The sequence below is a fragment of the Coregonus lavaretus genome (assembly GCF_964263955.1).
Source record: "Coregonus lavaretus genome assembly, chromosome: 32".
NCBI classification, from domain to species: Eukaryota; Metazoa; Chordata; class Actinopteri; order Salmoniformes; family Salmonidae; genus Coregonus; species Coregonus lavaretus.
The window spans coordinates 19,021,262-19,036,373 of NC_140019.1; positions in this window are offsets into that span (position 1 = coordinate 19,021,262).

The following is a 15,112-nucleotide window of genomic DNA, read 5'->3' on the forward strand; positions in this document are numbered from 1 at the left end:
GCACCACTCACATCACCCAACCCATGTCCATTTCCACGTACCACTCACATCACCCAACTCATGTCCATTTCCCTGCACCACTCACATCACCTAACGCATGTACATTTCCATGCACCACTCACATCACCCAAACATATCCATTTCCATGCAACTCTCACATTACCTAACCCATGTCCATTTCCATTCACCACTCACATCCCCACCTCATGTCCATTTCCATGCACCACTCACATCACTCAACCCATGTCCATTTCCATGCACCACTCACATCACCCAACCCATATACATTTCCATTCACCACTCACATCACCCAACCCATGTCCATTTCATGCTCCACTCACATCACCCAACCCATGTTCATTTCCCTGCACCACTCACATCCCCAACCCATATCCATTTCCATTCACCACTCACATCACCCAAGCAATGTCCATTTCCATGCACCTCTCACATCACTCAACCCATGTCCATTTCCATGCACCTCTCACATAACCCAATAAATGTAAATTTCCTTGCACAACTCACATCACCCAACACATGTCCATTTCCATCCACCACTCACATACCCAACCCATGTCCATTTCCATGTACCACTCACATCACCCAAATCATGTCCATTTCCATGCACCACTCACATCACCCAACCCATGTCCATTTCCACGTACCACTCACATCACCCAACTCATGTCCATTTCCCTGCACCACTCACATCACCTAACGCATGTACATTTCCATGCACCACTCACATCACCCAAACATATCCATTTCCATGCAACTCTCACATTACCTAACCCATGTCCATTTCCATTCACCACTCACATCCCCACCTCATGTCCATTTCCATGCACCACTCACATCACTCAACCCATGTCCATTTCCATGCACCACTCACATCACCCAACCCATATACATTTCCATTCACCACTCACATCACCCAACCCATGTCCATTTCATGCTCCACTCACATCACCCAACCCATGTTCATTTCCCTGCACCATTCACATTCACATCCCCAACCCATATTCATTTCCATGCACCACTCAAATCACCCAAGCCATGTCCATTTCCATGCACCTCTCACAACACTCAACCCATGTCCATTTCCATGCACCTCTCACATAACCCAATACATTTCAATTTCCAGGCACAAGTGACACAACCCACCCATGTCCATTTCCAACCACCACCCACATAGCAAACCCATATATATTTCCATTCACCACTCACATCACCCAACCCATGTCCATTTCCATGCACCACTCACATCACCCAGCCCATGTCCATTTCCCTGTAACACTCACATCACCCAACCCATGTCTATTTCATAATCCACTTACATCACCCAACCCATGTTCATTTTCCTGCACCATTCACATCCCCAACCCATATCCATTTCCATGCACCACTCACATCACCCAAGCCATGTCCATTTCCATGCATCTCTCACATCACTAAACCCATGTCCATTTCCATGCAACAATCACATCACCCAACCCGTGTCCATTCCCATGCATCTCTCAAATAACAAAACTCATGTCCATTTCCATGCACCACACACTTCACCCACCCCATGTCCATTTCCATGCACCACTCACAATACCCAACCAATGTCCATTTCCATGCACCACTCACAATATCCAAGCCATGTCCATTTCCGTGCACCACTCACATCACCCAACACATGTCCATTTTCATACACCACTCATATCACCCAACCCATGTCCAATTCCATGCACCGCTCACATCACCCAACACATGACCATTACCATGCATCTCTCACATCACCCACCCATGTCCATTTCCATGAACACACATCACCCACCCCATGTCCATTTCCATGCACCACTCACATCACCCAACCCATGTCCATTTCCATGCACAACTCACATCACCAACCCATGTCCATTCCATGTACCTCTCACATCACCCAACCCTTGTCCATTTCATTGCACCTCTCACATTACCCGACCCATGTCCATTTCCATGCACCTCTCACATCACCCAACCCATGTCCATTTCCATGCACCACTCACATCACCCAACCCATGTCCATTTCCATGTATCTCATACATCAACCGACACATGTCCATTTCCATGCACCACTCCCATTTCCATGCACCTCTCATATCACCCAACCCATGTCCATTTCCATGCACAACTCACATCACCAACCCATGTCCATTCCATGTACCTCTCACATCACACAACCCTTGTCCATTTCATTGCACCTCTCACATTACCCAACCCATGTCCATTTCCATGCACCACTCACATCCCCACCCCATGTCCATTGCCATGCACCACTCACGTCACCCAACCCATGTCCATTTCCATGCACCACTCACATCACCCAAGTCATGTCCATTTCCATGCACCTCTCACATCACTCAACCCATGTCCATTTCCATGCACCACTCACATCACCCAACCCATGTCCATTTCCATGCACCACTCAAATCACCCAACCCATGTCCATTTCCATGTGTCTCATACATCACCCAACCCATGTCCATTTCCATGTGTCTCATACATCAACCGACACATGTCCATTTCCATGCACCACTCCCATTTCCATGCACCTCTCATATCACCAAACCCATGTCCATTTCCATGCACCACTCACATAACCCAACTCATGTCAATTTCCATGCACTTCTCACATTATCCAACCCATGTCCATTCCCATGCACCTCTCAATTCACCAAATCCATGTCAATTTCCATGCATCACTCACATCACCCAACCCATGTCCATTTTCATGCACCACTCACAAAACCCAACCCATGTCAATGCCCATGCACCACTCACATCACCCAACACATGTCAATGTCCATGCACCACTCACATCACCCAACCCATGTCCGTTTCCATTCACCTCTCAAAACACCCAACCCATGTCCATTTCCAAGCACCTCTCACATCACCCAACCTAAGACCATTACCATGCACCACTCACATCACTGAACCCATGTCCATGTCCCTGCCCCATTCACATCCCCAACCCATGCCCATTTCCATAAACCTATCACATCACCCAAGCCATGTCCATTCCATGCACCTCTTACATCACCCAACAAATGTAAATTTCCATGCACCACTCACATCACACAGCCCATGTCCATTTCCATGCACCACTCACAACACCCTACCCATGTCCATTTCCATGCAACTGTCACATCACCCAACACATGTCATTTTCCATGTACCACTCACATCAACTAACCCATGTCCATTTCCATGCACCACTCACATCACCCAACCCATGTCCATTTCCCATCATCACTCATATCACCCCACAAATGTGTATTACCATGCACCACTCACATTCCCAACCCATGTCCATTTCCCTGTTCCACTCACATCACCCAAACCAAGTCCATTTCCATGCACCACTCACCTCCCCCAACCCATGTCATGTTCTATGCACCATTCACATCACCCAACCCATGTCCATTTCCATGGAACAATAACATCACCCAACACATGTCCATTTCAATGCACCACTCATATCACCCAACCCATGTCCAATTCCATGCACCGCTCACATCACCCAACACGTCCATTTCCATGAACCTCTCACATCTCCCAACCCATGACCATTACCATGCATCTCTCACATCACCCACCCATGTCCATTTCCATGCAACACATATCACCAACCCCATGTCAATTTCCATGCACCACTCACATCACCCAACCCATATCCATTTCCATGCACCACTCACATCACCCAACCCATGTCCATTTCCATGCACCACTCACATCACCAACCCAAGTCCATTTCATGCTCCACTCACATCACCCAACCCATGTTCATTTCCCTGCACCATTCACATCCCCAACCCATATCAATTTCCATTCACCACTCACATCACCCAAGCAATGTCCATTTCCATGCACCTCTCACATCACTCAACCCATGTCCATTTCCATGCACCTCTCACATAACCCAATAAATGTAAATTTCCTTGCACAACTCACATCACCCAACACATGTCCATTTCCATGCACCACTCACATCACCCAACCCATGTCCATTTCCATGCACCACTCACATCACCAACCCAAGTCCATTTCATGCTCCACTCACATCACCCAACCCATGTTCATTTCCCTGCACCATTCACATCCCCAACCCATATCAATTTCCATTCACCACTCACATCACCCAAGCAATGTCCATTTCCATGTACCACTCACATCACCCAAATCATGTCCATTTCCATGCACCACTCACATCACCCAACCCATGTCCATTTCCACGTACCACTCACATCACCCAACTCATGTCCATTTCCCTGCACCACTCACATCACCTAACGCATGTACATTTCCATGCACCACTCACATCACCCAAACATATCCATTTCCATGCAACTCTCACATTACCTAACCCATGTCCATTTCCATTCACCACTCACATCCCCACCTCATGTCCATTTCCATGCACCACTCACATCACTCAACCCATGTCCATTTCCATGCACCACTCACATCACCCAACCCATATACATTTCCATTCACCACTCACATCACCCAACCCATGTCCATTTCATGCTCCACTCACATCACCCAACCCATGTTCATTTCCCTGCACCACTCACATCCCCAACCCATATCCATTTCCATTCACCACTCACATCACCCAAGCAATGTCCATTTCCATGCACCTCTCACATCACTCAACCCATGTCCATTTCCATGCACCTCTCACATAACCCAATAAATGTAAATTTCCTTGCACAACTCACATCACCCAACACATGTCCATTTCCATCCACCACTCACATACCCAACCCATGTCCATTTCCATGTACCACTCACATCACCCAAATCATGTCCATTTCCATGCACCACTCACATCACCCAACCCATGTCCATTTCCACGTACCACTCACATCACCCAACTCATGTCCATTTCCCTGCACCACTCACATCACCTAACGCATGTACATTTCCATGCACCACTCACATCACCCAAACATATCCATTTCCATGCAACTCTCACATTACCTAACCCATGTCCATTTCCATTCACCACTCACATCCCCACCTCATGTCCATTTCCATGCACCACTCACATCACTCAACCCATGTCCATTTCCATGCACCACTCACATCACCCAACCCATATACATTTCCATTCACCACTCACATCACCCAACCCATGTCCATTTCATGCTCCACTCACATCACCCAACCCATGTTCATTTCCCTGCACCATTCACATTCACATCCCCAACCCATATTCATTTCCATGCACCACTCAAATCACCCAAGCCATGTCCATTTCCATGCACCTCTCACAACACTCAACCCATGTCCATTTCCATGCACCTCTCACATAACCCAATACATTTCAATTTCCAGGCACAAGTGACACAACCCACCCATGTCCATTTCCAACCACCACCCACATAGCAAACCCATATATATTTCCATTCACCACTCACATCACCCAACCCATGTCCATTTCCATGCACCACTCACATCACCCAGCCCATGTCCATTTCCCTGTAACACTCACATCACCCAACCCATGTCTATTTCATAATCCACTTACATCACCCAACCCATGTTCATTTTCCTGCACCATTCACATCCCCAACCCATATCCATTTCCATGCACCACTCACATCACCCAAGCCATGTCCATTTCCATGCATCTCTCACATCACTAAACCCATGTCCATTTCCATGCAACAATCACATCACCCAACCCGTGTCCATTCCCATGCATCTCTCAAATAACAAAACTCATGTCCATTTCCATGCACCACACACTTCACCCACCCCATGTCCATTTCCATGCACCACTCACAATACCCAACCAATGTCCATTTCCATGCACCACTCACAATATCCAAGCCATGTCCATTTCCGTGCACCACTCACATCACCCAACACATGTCCATTTTCATACACCACTCATATCACCCAACCCATGTCCAATTCCATGCACCGCTCACATCACCCAACACATGACCATTACCATGCATCTCTCACATCACCCACCCATGTCCATTTCCATGAACACACATCACCCACCCCATGTCCATTTCCATGCACCACTCACATCACCCAACCCATGTCCATTTCCATGCACAACTCACATCACCAACCCATGTCCATTCCATGTACCTCTCACATCACCCAACCCTTGTCCATTTCATTGCACCTCTCACATTACCCGACCCATGTCCATTTCCATGCACCTCTCACATCACCCAACCCATGTCCATTTCCATGCACCACTCACATCACCCAACCCATGTCCATTTCCATGTATCTCATACATCAACCGACACATGTCCATTTCCATGCACCACTCCCATTTCCATGCACCTCTCATATCACCCAACCCATGTCCATTTCCATGCACAACTCACATCACCAACCCATGTCCATTCCATGTACCTCTCACATCACACAACCCTTGTCCATTTCATTGCACCTCTCACATTACCCAACCCATGTCCATTTCCATGCACCACTCACATCCCCACCCCATGTCCATTGCCATGCACCACTCACGTCACCCAACCCATGTCCATTTCCATGCACCACTCACATCACCCAAGTCATGTCCATTTCCATGCACCTCTCACATCACTCAACCCATGTCCATTTCCATGCACCACTCACATCACCCAACCCATGTCCATTTCCATGCACCACTCAAATCACCCAACCCATGTCCATTTCCATGTGTCTCATACATCACCCAACCCATGTCCATTTCCATGTGTCTCATACATCAACCGACACATGTCCATTTCCATGCACCACTCCCATTTCCATGCACCTCTCATATCACCAAACCCATGTCCATTTCCATGCACCACTCACATAACCCAACTCATGTCAATTTCCATGCACTTCTCACATTATCCAACCCATGTCCATTCCCATGCACCTCTCAATTCACCAAATCCATGTCAATTTCCATGCATCACTCACATCACCCAACCCATGTCCATTTTCATGCACCACTCACAAAACCCAACCCATGTCAATGCCCATGCACCACTCACATCACCCAACACATGTCAATGTCCATGCACCACTCACATCACCCAACCCATGTCCGTTTCCATTCACCTCTCAAAACACCCAACCCATGTCCATTTCCAAGCATCTCTCACATCACCCAACCTAAGACCATTACCATGCACCACTCACATCACTGAACCCATGTCCATGTCCCTGCCCCATTCACATCCCCAACCCATGCCCATTTCCATAAACCTATCACATCACCCAAGCCATGTCCATTCCATGCACCTCTTACATCACCCAACAAATGTAAATTTCCATGCACCACTAACATCACACAGCCCATGTCCATTTCCATGCACCACTCACAACACCCTACCCATGTCCATTTCCATGCAACTGTCACATCACCCAACACATGTCATTTTCCATGTACCACTCACATCAACTAACCCATGTCCATTTCCATGCACCACTCACATCACCCAACCCATGTCCATTTCCCATCATCACTCATATCACCCCACAAATGTGTATTACCATGCACCACTCACATTCCCAACCCATGTCCATTTCCCTGTTCCACTCACATCACCCAAACCAAGTCCATTTCCATGCACCACTCACCTCCCCCAACCCATGTCATGTTCTATGCACCATTCACATCACCCAACCCATGTCCATTTCCATGGAACAATAACATCACCCAACACATGTCCATTTCAATGCACCACTCATATCACCCAACCCATGTCCAATTCCATGCACCGCTCACATCACCCAACACGTCCATTTCCATGAACCTCTCACATCTCCCAACCCATGACCATTACCATGCATCTCTCACATCACCCACCCATGTCCATTTCCATGCAACACATATCACCAACCCCATGTCAATTTCCATGCACCACTCACATCACCCAACCCATATCCATTTCCATGCACCACTCACATCACCCAACCCATGTCCATTTCCATGCACCACTCACATCACCCAAGCAATGTCCATTTCCATGCACCTCTCACATCACTCAACCCATGTCCATTTCCATGCACCTCTCACATAACCCAATAAATGTAAATTTCCTTGCACAACTCACATCACCCAACACATGTCCATTTCCATCCACCACTCACATACCCAACCCATGTCCATTTCCATGTACCACTCACATCACCCAAATCATGTCCATTTCCATGCACCACTCACATCACCCAACCCATGTCCATTTCCACGTACCACTCACATCACCCAACTCATGTCCATTTCCCTGCACCACTCACATCACCTAACGCATGTACATTTCCATGCACCACTCACATCACCCAAACATATCCATTTCCATGCAACTCTCACATTACCTAACCCATGTCCATTTCCATTCACCACTCACATCCCCACCTCATGTCCATTTCCATGCACCACTCACATCACTCAACCCATGTCCATTTCCATGCACCACTCACATCACCCAACCCATATACATTTCCATTCACCACTCACATCACCCAACCCATGTCCATTTCATGCTCCACTCACATCACCCAACCCATGTTCATTTCCCTGCACCACTCACATCCCCAACCCATATCCATTTCCATTCACCACTCACATCACCCAAGCAATGTCCATTTCCATGCACCTCTCACATCACTCAACCCATGTCCATTTCCATGCACCTCTCACATAACCCAATAAATGTAAATTTCCTTGCACAACTCACATCACCCAACACATGTCCATTTCCATCCACCACTCACATACCCAACCCATGTCCATTTCCATGTACCACTCACATCACCCAAATCATGTCCATTTCCATGCACCACTCACATCACCCAACCCATGTCCATTTCCACGTACCACTCACATCACCCAACTCATGTCCATTTCCCTGCACCACTCACATCACCTAACGCATGTACATTTCCATGCACCACTCACATCACCCAAACATATCCATTTCCATGCAACTCTCACATTACCTAACCCATGTCCATTTCCATTCACCACTCACATCCCCACCTCATGTCCATTTCCATGCACCACTCACATCACTCAACCCATGTCCATTTCCATGCACCACTCACATCACCCAACCCATATACATTTCCATTCACCACTCACATCACCCAACCCATGTCCATTTCATGCTCCACTCACATCACCCAACCCATGTTCATTTCCCTGCACCATTCACATTCACATCCCCAACCCATATTCATTTCCATGCACCACTCAAATCACCCAAGCCATGTCCATTTCCATGCACCTCTCACAACACTCAACCCATGTCCATTTCCATGCACCTCTCACATAACCCAATACATTTCAATTTCCAGGCACAAGTGACACAACCCACCCATGTCCATTTCCAACCACCACCCACATAGCAAACCCATATATATTTCCATTCACCACTCACATCACCCAACCCATGTCCATTTCCATGCACCACTCACATCACCCAGCCCATGTCCATTTCCCTGTAACACTCACATCACCCAACCCATGTCTATTTCATAATCCACTTACATCACCCAACCCATGTTCATTTTCCTGCACCATTCACATCCCCAACCCATATCCATTTCCATGCACCACTCACATCACCCAAGCCATGTCCATTTCCATGCATCTCTCACATCACTAAACCCATGTCCATTTCCATGCAACAATCACATCACCCAACCCGTGTCCATTCCCATGCATCTCTCAAATAACAAAACTCATGTCCATTTCCATGCACCACACACTTCACCCACCCCATGTCCATTTCCATGCACCACTCACAATACCCAACCAATGTCCATTTCCATGCACCACTCACAATATCCAAGCCATGTCCATTTCCGTGCACCACTCACATCACCCAACACATGTCCATTTTCATACACCACTCATATCACCCAACCCATGTCCAATTCCATGCACCGCTCACATCACCCAACACATGACCATTACCATGCATCTCTCACATCACCCACCCATGTCCATTTCCATGAACACACATCACCCACCCCATGTCCATTTCCATGCACCACTCACATCACCCAACCCATGTCCATTTCCATGCACAACTCACATCACCAACCCATGTCCATTCCATGTACCTCTCACATCACCCAACCCTTGTCCATTTCATTGCACCTCTCACATTACCCGACCCATGTCCATTTCCATGCACCACTCACATCCCCACCCCATGTCCATTGCCATGCACCACTCACGTCACCCAACCCATGTCCATTTCCATGCACCACTCACATCACCCAAGTCATGTCCATTTCCATGCACCTCTCACATCACTCAACCCATGTCCGTTTCCATGCACCACTCACATCACCAAATCCATGTCCATTTCCATGCACCACTCACATCACCCAACCCATGTCCATTTTCATGCACCACTCACATCACCCAACACATGTTAATGTCCATGCACAAATCACATCACCAACACATGTCCATTTCCATGCACCACTCACAAAACCCAACCCATGTCAATGCCCATGCACCACTCACATCACCCAACACATGTCAATGTCCATGCACCACTCACATCACCCAACCCATGTCCATTTCCATTCACCTCTCAAAACACCCAACCCATGTCCATTTCCAAGCACCTCTCACATCACCCAACCTAAGACCATTTCCATGCACCACTCACATCACTGAACCCATGTCCATGTCCCTGCCCCATTCACATCCCCAACCCATGCCCATTTCCATAAACCTATCACATCACCCAACCCATGTCCATTTTCATGCACCACTCACATCACCCAACACATGTTAATATCCATGCACAAATCACATCACCAACACATGTCCATTTCCATGCACCACTCACATCACCCAAGTCATGTCCATTTCCATGCACCTCTCACATCACTCAACCCATGTCCATTTCCATGCACCACTCACATCACCAAATCCATGTCCATTTCCATGCACCACTCACATCACCCAACCCATGTCCATTTTCATGCACCACTCACATCACCCAACACATGTTAATGTCCATGCACAAATCACATCACCAACACATGTCCATTTCCATGCACCACTCACAAAACCCAACCCATGTCAATGCCCATGCACCACTCACATCACCCAACACATGTCAATGTCCATGCACCACTCACATCACCCAACCCATGTCCGTTTCCATTCACCTCTCAAAACACCCAACCCATGTCCATTTCCAAGCACCTCTCACATCACCCAACCTAAGACCATTTCCATGCACCACTCACATCACTGAACCCATGTCCATGTCCCTGCCCCATTCACATCCCCAACCCATGCCCATTTCCATAAACCTATCACATCACCAAACCCATGTCCATTTTCATGCACCACTCACATCACCCAACACATGTTAATGTCCATGCACAAATCACATCACCAACACATGTCCATTTCCATGCACCACTCACATCACCCAACAAATGTCAATTTCCATGCACCACTCACATCACACAGCCCATGTCCATTTCCATGCACAACTCACACCACCCAACCTATGTCCATTTCCATGCACCACTCACAACATCCTACCCATGTCCATTTCCATGCACCTGTCACATCACCCAACACATGTCCTTTTCCATGTACCACTCACATCAACTAACCCATGTCCATTTCCATGCACCACTCACATCACCCAACCCAAGTCCATTTCCCATCATCACTCACATCACCCCACAAATGTGTATTACCATGCACCACTCACATTCCCAACCCATGTCCATTTCCCTGTTCCACTCACATCACCCAAACCAAATCCATTTCCATGCACCACTCACCTCCCCCAACCCATGTCATTTTCTATGCACCATTCACATCACCCAACCCATGTCCATTTCCATGGAACAATCACATCTCCCAACCCATGACCATTACCATGCATCTCTCACATCACCCACCCATGTCCATTTCCATGCAACACATATCACCAACCCCATGTCCATTTCCATGCACCACTCACATCACCCAACCATATCCATTTCCATGCACCACTCACATCACCCAACCCATGTCCATTTCCATGCACAACTCACATCACCAACCCATGTCCATTTCATGCTCCACTCACATCACCCAACCCATGTTCATTTCCCTGCACCATTCACATCCCCAACCCATATCCATTTCCATTCACCACTCACATCACCCAAGCAATGTCCATTTCCATGCACCTCTCACATCACTCAACCCATGTCCATTTCCATGCACCTCTCACATAACCCAATAAATGTAAATTTCCTTGCACAACTCACATCACCTAACACATGTCCATTTCCATCCACCACTCACATATCCAACCCATGTCCATTTCCATGCACCACTCACATCACCCAACCCATGTCCATTTCCATACACCACTCACATCACCCAACCCATGTCCATTTCCACGTACCACTCACATCACCCAACTCATGTCCATTTCCCTGCACCACTCACATCACCTAACGCATGTACATTTCCATTCACCACTCATATCACCCAAACATATCCATTTCCATGCAACTCTCACATTACCTAACCCATGTCCATTTCCATTCACCACTCACATCCCCACCTCATGTCCATTTCCATGCACCACTCACATCACTCAACCCATGTCCATTTCCATGCACCACTCACATCACCCAACCCATATACATTTCCATTCACCACTCACACCACCCAACCCATGTCCATTTCATGCTCCACTCACATCACCCAACCCATGTTCATTTCCCTGCCCCATTCACATCCCCAACCCATATCCATTTCCATGCACCACTCAAATCACCCAAGCCATGTCCATTTCCATGCACCTCTCACATAACCCAATACATTTCAATTTCCATGCACAAGTCACATAACCCACCCATGTCCATTTCCATCCACCACCCACATAGCAAACCCATATACATTTCCATTCACCACTCACATAACCCAACTCATGTACATTTCCCTGCATCACTCACACCCAAACCATGTCCATTTCCCTGTACCACTCACATCACCCAACCCATGTCCATTTCATATTCCACTCACATCACCCAACCCATGTTCATTTCCCTGCACCATTCACATCCCCAACCCATATCCATTTCCATGCACCACGCACATCACCCAAGTCATGTCCATTTCCATGCACCTCTCACATCACTCAACCCATGTCCATTTCCATGCACCACTCACATCACCCAACCCATGTCCATTTCCATTCACCACTCACATCACCCAACCCATGTCCATTTCCCTGTACACTCACATCACCCAACCCATGTCTATTTCATAATCCACTTACATCACCCAACCCATGTTCATTTTCCTGCACCATTCACATCCCCAACCCATATCCATTTCCATGCACCACTCACATCACCCAAGCCATGTCCATTTCCATGCATCTCTCACATCACCCAACCCATGTCCATTTCTATGCAACAATCACATCACCCAATCCATGTCCATTTCCATGCACTTCTCACATAACCCAACCCGTGTCCATTCCCATGCATCTCTCAATTCACCAAACTCATGTCCATTTCCATGCACCACACACTTCACCCACCCCATGTCCATTTCCATGCACCACTCACAATACCCAACCAATGTCCATTTCCATGCACCACTCACAATATCCAAGCCATGTCCATTTCCGTGCACCACTCACATCACCCAACACATGTCCATTTCCATACACCACTCATATCACCCAACCCATGTCCAATTCCATGCACCGCTCACATCACCCAACACATGTCCATTTCAATGAACCTCTCACATCACCCAACCCATGACCATTACCATGCATCTCTCACATCACCCACCCATGTCCATGTCAACGAACACACATCACCCACCCCATGTCCATTTCCATGCACCACTCACATCACCCAACACATATCCATTTCCATGCACCACTCACATCACCCAACCCATGTCCATTTCCATGCACAACTCACATCACCAACCCATGTCCATTCCATGTACCTCTCACATCACCCAAACCTGTCCATTTCATTGCACCTCTCACATTACCCAACCCATGTCCATTTCCATGCACCACTCACCTCCCTACCCCATGTCCATTTCCATGCACCTCTCAAATCACTCAACCCATGTCCATTTCCATGCACCACTCACATCACCCAACCCATGTCCATTTCCATGCACCACTCACATCACCCAACCCATGTCCATATCCATGTATCTCATACATCAACCGACCCATGTCCATTTCCATGCACCACTCCCATTTCCATGCACCTCTCATATCACCCAACCCATGTCCATTTCCATGCACCACTCACATCACCCAACTCATGTCCATTTCCATGCACCACTCACATCACTGAACCAATGTCCATGTCCCTGCCCCATTCACATCTCCAACCCATGCCCATTTCCATAAACCTATCACATCACCCAACAAATGTCAATTTCCATGCACCACTCACATCACACAGCCCATGTCCATTTCCATGCACCACTCACACCACCCAACACATGTCCATTTCCATGCACCACTCACAAAACCCTACCCATGTCCATTTCCATGCACCTGTCACATCACCCAACACATGTCCTTTTCCATGTCCCACTCACATCAACTAACCCATGGCCATTTCCATGCACCACTCACATCACCCAACCCATGTCCATTTCCCATCATCACTCACATCACCCCACAAATGTGTATTTCCATGCACCACTCACAATCCCAACCCATGTCCATTTCCCTATACCACTCACATCACCCAAACCAAGTCCATTTCCATGCACCTCTCACATCCCCCAACCCATGTCCATTTCCCTGCTCCATTCACATCCCCAACCCATGCCCATTTCCATGCACCACTCACATCAACCAACCCATGTCCATTTCCATGCACAACTCACATCACCCAACACAGGTCAATTTCCATGCACCACTCACCAATGTCAATTTCCATGCACCATTCACATCACCAAATACATGTCCATTTCCATGCACGTATCACATCACACAACCCATGTCAATACCCATGCAACACTCACATCACCCAACCCATGTCCATTTCCATGCACCTCTCACATCACCCAACCCAAGTCCATTTCCATGCA